The sequence below is a fragment of the Corvus brachyrhynchos genome, unplaced genomic scaffold, assembly GCF_000691975.1.
Source record: "Corvus brachyrhynchos isolate BGI_N302 unplaced genomic scaffold, ASM69197v1 scaffold202, whole genome shotgun sequence".
In the NCBI taxonomy this organism is placed as follows: Eukaryota; Metazoa; Chordata; class Aves; order Passeriformes; family Corvidae; genus Corvus; species Corvus brachyrhynchos.
The window spans coordinates 156,566-163,495 of NW_008238132.1; the positions used below are offsets into that span (position 1 = coordinate 156,566).

A 6,930-nucleotide genomic window follows, 5' to 3' on the forward strand; every position below is an offset into this window, starting at 1 on the left:
TGATAAGTAATTAAATCTGGCTTTGGAGTTCTTGTGCAACATTTCTGGTTTATTTTTATTATCTATCAAACAAACCTGAAATAACAACACAGGCACAAATGATCATGTCACTACTTGTTCCAGCACATGCAGGGTAATACCCAGCAACTCACAAGTATTTTATTTGGGTCTGTATAAAGTAGCAATGTGTTCTCAAATATATGGGCATGCTGCTCTGGTCCAGAAATCAAATGCTTACCCTTTGCATGTTTTCTATTACATTCTTTGCATCTTTACATTATAATTTTGCTTTAATTCTTTTCCTATTCCTTGCATGAACTGCTGCCTGCATGCACGAATGATTGAACATAAGCTTTAAAGAATAAGTGAAAGGAGCAGAGGGGACACTCTTTTTCAGAGTATCATCTAAAACCATCTAGTGGTTGAATCTTGAGGGTGAACAAAATAATCCCCAACAACTCTCACATAATTTCATTATTTTATTATTTCTAATTTCATCAAGGAAGAACACTTTTATCTTAAGCATTCAACTACATTCTGTTCCGTCTTGAAACAACATATAGTTATTACAAAGGACAAAGTTTAATATAAACTTTATAAAGTACAGACAAGCTTTAAAACATCTGAGTATGGATTTGATAGAATATGTTAAAATAAAATAACAAATACACAAATTAAGAAAGGCAGTAGACTTGCTAATGTTTACCAACAATATATACTAGAATTCTAAAAAACAGGGATTCACATGCACACTTTTCTCATATCCTCAAAAATATTATGGTTTATTGCTTCGAAGATGTTGCTCTATCTTGTATATTCCTTGTTCATTTTTTGCCAGAATTATGACTACTAATCCAGATTTCTACAGTAAAGAAAAAAACCTGGTTTTAGTTACATAAATATGTAGACAACACTGGATATGTAGTCTGAATGTGCTTTAAGGAGTATCATGTCCAGAAGTCAAAGTAAGGATGTTTTATTCATCCCAACAAACTTATTTTGCACTAAAATTTCATACTTGTATCATTACACAGAACTTCTGGTTGTATTACTGCTTGTAGTTTGACTTTAGTTTTACATTTCATAAACAAAAAAATACTTTCCTCTGCTAAATCTGTTCATTTCTTCTGCTAGGGGTTTTGCAGTTTGGAATAGGTGTTCTTTCCAAACAAAACTCAGAGTTCACACAGGCATGGAGAGAGGTAAGTACTTTGTCCTTTACATAAATCACACAGACAATGGTACACTTAGACACACAAACCTATACTTGAGCCATTAGATCTACCATTTTTAGCATGATTTGTCAGAAAAAATGATTTCACTACCATAACTTACATTAAGGGCAACTAGGATAATATCATTTGTATTAACTTTTTCAGATGAACTTAAGCAAGCTTCAATTCCTTCATCTGAAAGATACCTGTTAAAGAAAAAAAGAATTAGAATATCACATGATGGATCAATGAGACAAACTTTTTTTCTGTGTATGAGATTGTCTTTAGTTCCTATCTTTTGTTGAAGCATAGATGCAAAAATACTTGAAAAATTACTTAATGTAATCAGTTTCCTTACACTGGGATGGGGTTAAGAAAAATATTTCTTCTTTCATAATTTCTAAACAGAAGAAAATTTTTAAAAATGCAAACAAGAAAAAAAGTTACACTTACAAAGTAATCAGAGCCATCATAAACAGGGTAACACTGTGCTCCTCATGCCCACCCCTCAAATTATAGGAACCTGGCTTCAAAAACAACCCTTTGACCTTTACTTGATGGAAGAAGCATATTTTCACTTGTGCATGTGCAAGGAAAAAGCAAAACAAAACAACCAACTCCCATCCTGCTCAGAACACAACCACATCTATTTGTAAAGAGCAAGGCTGTACAGTTAATCCCTCAAGGGCTGGGGCACACAACACTGACATCCTCTAAAATGTATTTTGGTTGCCTGGGCTACAAAGAAACCAGTAAAAATGAAAGCGCATTACAGTGTAGGAATAGTCAAATATGGTGAAAAGTATTAAATAAGAATAAAAATTCTTCTCCACAATCACACTTGGAAAAAGTGACACTGATAGTGGCAGTGCAGGATCACTATCTTTCTGGAAAAATTCTGTAAGTATACAATAAATTTGTTCATCTGAACACTAAGTAAGTTTTGAATTGATTACCTGAATCCATTTTAAAGGGGTGACCTATTCTAACCTTCAAAAAACACTTTAAAAAAGGATAATTTTAACTTGAGTGGTCAGAAATTGTGACATTTATTGTTCGTTTTGCCTAGTCTAACCCATTTGCAGTCCCAGTTTTCAATTTTATGTAGCTGGCAACCTGCCTTCTTCTGCACAGTTCTTCATTTTATTCAAATACATCACAGCAACCATTAAACAATTGACAGATGCCCAGTCTGAAACACAGTACTTCCTCAACATTTAAGTAACTACTCACCCAGAAATCACCATTTCCCAAATAGTAAACGAATGATTTAACAAACAAAGATTAATACACCCTAAGAAATACTAAAAATAAATATTCCTGGGTGCTTCAAGAAATACTTCTTTTTAAAGAAAATAACATGCACAGTGTAACATATAAACAAGGCAAAATACTTGAAGGGAAGTACACTTGACAGACCTTTTTGATTCCAGCCCTGGTAACTTTAACATTGCCCTCTCCAGTCCTGCTAGTGTTCCCATACTAATTACTGGTCTCAGCTGTGGGATGTATCTGTTCACATCAGACACTGGGATCTAGCAAATCCTGAGTCACTAGCCCACCATCACCAAAAAGAAAAAAAACTAATAATGAATCAATTCAGACAGCAAAAAAATGCATATATATATATTTATTTATATAGGAGCATAAGAAGAAACAATCCTATTTTTTTAATAAAAGACAGATGCTTGAGAAGAATAAGGTAGCAAGACGTGTTGGCTTGCATGGGAATACAAGATTTCCCAGCTGAGCAACTCTGAGCTTCAGTACTATGATATGTGAAGATTTATGCAACTCCTGTGCATTAGCAGATCTCATTAGCTGGAGTCAGAAGGTAAAGCAGAACAGCGTTCCCACTCCGTGCCAGGGGAAACAGATACATCCAACAGACTATCCTGCTCTCGAGGCTTCAACTGTGGCTTAATTACACCAACAGACTTCCTAGAAAGAGCAGTATCATAAACTTTACAAGTTTACCTTCTGCCATCTTCAGCATAAAACTGAACATAAGTTGAACAGCAGGGGCTGGGGGGAGTACAAAATCCATAAACTGAGTTTTAGACTGTTGGCTAAGTCATGGAAGGATTCTTCCTCTTCTGCTCCAAATGCAAATGAAGTCGTTCTTCATTCTACTGAAGCTAGAGGGACTGCAGTTCTCTTACAGAGTTACTTAAGAGTTACCAAGCACTTCAACATAAGCTACTACCATTTTCCAGCAAGAAAAAACTATTTTTAAAGAATGAGTGAACAAGAATCTGGCCTACAATTAAACTTTCTCTATATAGGACAAGATTAATTCTGCTATTACAAAAATCACTGCTGAGTCATGTTTTACTTTCTCACCTCAACATGAAGACTGAATCACAGCTGTCAAAATAGCACTCTGGTTTAGTTAAATTTTCAGTTTGTAACTTTCCAGATATAAATTTCTATATGAATTCTCAGTTTAGTTTGTCTCATTATTTAGAAGAGCTTTTAAGAAAGAAGGATAAAGAGAAACTCACTGGAGAAGACCACTAATTTTTGACTTGTGATTATTTAAGCAACAGCACTTAGCAAAAACATTGCCCATCTGACCGAAATCTCTGACAACCTCCCAGAGACACCAATCATGAAATACCACTGGGGGCATCTGGTAGGTTGATTTAAGCAAACGTCAAAGCTTTTTAGCAAAAAACTGTTTGACTTGGTTATTATAAAAGTTTTCAAAAAAGCAACATCTGTGAATATCAATGTCGGGCGATATTTTATAGTTTGGGGGTGGTTGGTTTGATTTTTATAGATGCTTATTACATGAAAGTATAAATTAGTTAAATGCAAAAGATCAAGATCAAAATTACTTTCAAGAAAAAAAGAGCAAATCAACAATTCTGTCAGCAGAATTTTGCTGAAGAACTTCAACAGAGAAAAAAAGAGCTTTCCAGTAGTGTGTCAAGTGTTGTTTCTGTGTAAAAGGATGCAAAACTATAGATTTAGTAAGAAATTGTCAGAAATTAGCCAGGAAGCAAATTGCAACCAGGAAACATTGTGCACCAGAATTACCCAAAGCACAGATTTCTCCTGCTTTAACAGAAGCTTGAAAACAGTGTTTCAAGCTTCAGGTATCAAGTCTTTTCCACTTTTCCCTAATAACATTACTATCCAGACTACTTCACATACCAATGAGTACTCCAAACATGTTTAGATTTTCTTAGCAAACTTAAGAAACTTATTTTAAATAAATTATTTTATCTTCTCCTGTTTGTACGGTCTCATATAAGAACTATCTAAGTTTTAGCATTGAGTATTTCCTGCTACAGGCCCACTAATTATTTAAGAAAATAAAAATAAGTATTTTTATTAAATTTATTTTTAAATAAATGTATTTATACAGCAAAACATACATCTACCTCACTCAAGTATGAAAAGGGAGTTACAATAGACAAAGCTACCTCTTCAGATGGCATAATCCTTCCCCCCATAACATAAGGATTATTAAGTCTGAGCTTTTTGCAGACTCTGAAGGAAACAAGGTCCCCTTTTCTATCTGTTCTTAGTGAGGGCATGCAATATGCTGAAGGTAGGACCTTTGCAGCATAAGGCCATTTAATTATTTGTTCTCTGTATTAGATCAAGGAAGGGAAAAAGAAATCTGACCCCGAACAAAACCAAAAACAGTAAAAATCTCCTCTGGAGTCAAAGAGAACAGCCCTGCAGCTCTGTGTCTCTATTATACTCACTCAAGTGCCTCGCATCATCGGCATTACCTGTTCTGCCTATTTTGCAAAATACCATGACCTTAGTTAACAAAAGGTGACTTACAGTGTGATCCTAATACATTAATCCAACACATTTCCTATTGCCAAGTGGTAGGAAGCAAGCCACCCATGAACCAGAGCACACTGCTGGAAGTGGGTGTAAGTCCCCCAATTCCCAAGATCTACCTGTCAGTGCTGTACAAGCAGTGTCTGTCAATTCTTGCTCTCCACACCTCCATTCCAAGCCGTCCCCACCAACTTTCCTTTATAAATCAAGGAGATGCTGGGAATAACCTGGCACAGAAATGTTGCTGCCAAAATCAACAAACTTCCCTTTTTTCCTTCCATAAACAAACATTTCAGAATTAAGCACTTTTGCTTAACGTGAAGCAGCAAATAAATAAAAGGTACAATAAATGGGTGACAAGTAGAGTGAGCAGCAGCCAAGCTCCACAAAGCTCTTCAAGAAGTCCAAAGCAAGCCAGTGGCTGACCACTGACATCTTACAATGACAGCAATGATACAAACTACTTCCCAAAACCAAAAAAGCCCCCAACAACACACACAACCCCACAACATAACCCTCCTCTATGAGGACTGGTAACCAGACTAACATATACTGAAAGCACCTTTAGTTTCCAAGAAATAAAGTATTCACTAGACTTCTGTCTTACAACTGTTTTAAAACAAACTTAAAAGTTACATGTTGAAGTCATGAAAACAACTGCATTGATTTCAAGGGAATTTTAGTTAGTAGTGCTGCAGGAGTCACACAGGGATTCTGTGGCATTGGAACATTAACACAAATTAGAAGAAAAAAAGAAATAAAATCACAGTTTACAACCAAATGGGCATAAATCTTCTACAAATGGTTGAGATGGTTATTTGTGAAGCATTCTCAAGAGAAAGGAGATGAGAAGAGAATGGAAAATAAATGTTTCTACTGCAATTCTTTTGCATTACGCTTGCCGAAACCTGAGGGATATCTCACCTATTCCTTCCCCCACTCCAGCTCCATTCATCTGAGACATGAAGCAGTACAATCCTCTTAGCAACAGCTTTTGTCAGAAAAACATCTCCTGTAAAGTACCTGCATTCCTTCAAATACACCTTCAAATGAAACATTAAAACAAAACCATTAGTAATGAATCAGCATTTTCTACATGAACAACTCACATACAAATCCAATTCTGCAATTTTTCTGTCAAAATGTTCTCAACAAGCTTTTATGAAAAAAAGATTTCAGCAATTCTTCCTTTGTAATACACAGAAAAACATATTACATCAGTGACAGGCAGAGCTGGTTTCCCACTGCTCCTTCATATCAAGTATAACATCAATTTAATAACCCACTTTTGCACATTATAGGTGTGCACATTCTCCTTTTCAGTGCTTCCCACTGCTATGGGATATAACCATAGCACCAATCTTGCCTGTGCCTCTACTTATCCCGCTTTATGTTCTGCTTTACTTCATAAAGAACAAATTACACCTGATGTGGCCTGAACAGACAGATTTCTGTGCTGCTACTCTATTATCTACGTCTGAAACACTGAAGAAATTGGCAGTATCAAAGCAAGATGCATTTTTGTCTGCTCTATACTGCGGGATCAAACACTTCATCTGCAGACATACATGCACGCGTATACACACACACACACACACACACAAAAATGTTTTAAATGAGAGCCTTATTCTCTAATTAAATCCACCAGGTAAACAACTCTCCTAATAATATTTATTTTTCATGAGCAGTTTTCTTGAAAAGCATTTTTTCTCTCTTTGTAATTAACAGTTCATGCACAAACAAAATCTTTAATCTTCCACACTTTTTCTGTCTCATAATTTTTCCATAAATCCTCTGTAATTTTCTTCTACCATCTCTAGAATTAACATCTTATTAAGTAGAAGCTTTCTTTAAGGAAAAAATAAGGAAAACTTATATTAATAAATATGTTCTATAAAATCTACGCATTCAA

General features: G+C 35.3%; 1 protein-coding gene across 2 annotated transcripts in view; it reads right to left on the bottom strand.

Annotated features, from left to right (window-relative positions):
* The window catches only part of TDRD3 (tudor domain containing 3), a 53,291-nt gene extending 47,328 nt beyond the window's left edge, over positions 1–5,963 (bottom strand). Inside the window, exons 1-2 of one of the 2 annotated variants that reach the window (XM_017733556.1) lie at positions 5,943–5,963; positions 1,336–1,420 (exon numbers count right to left, since the gene is read on the bottom strand). The gene's annotated coding sequence lies outside the window, so the exon portion shown is untranslated. Of the gene's footprint in view, positions 1–1,335; positions 1,422–5,942 lie in introns of those variants that run through there. The other variant, XM_017733557.1, reaches the window with a different exon arrangement.
* Between the last annotated feature and the right edge of the window lie 967 nt (positions 5,964–6,930).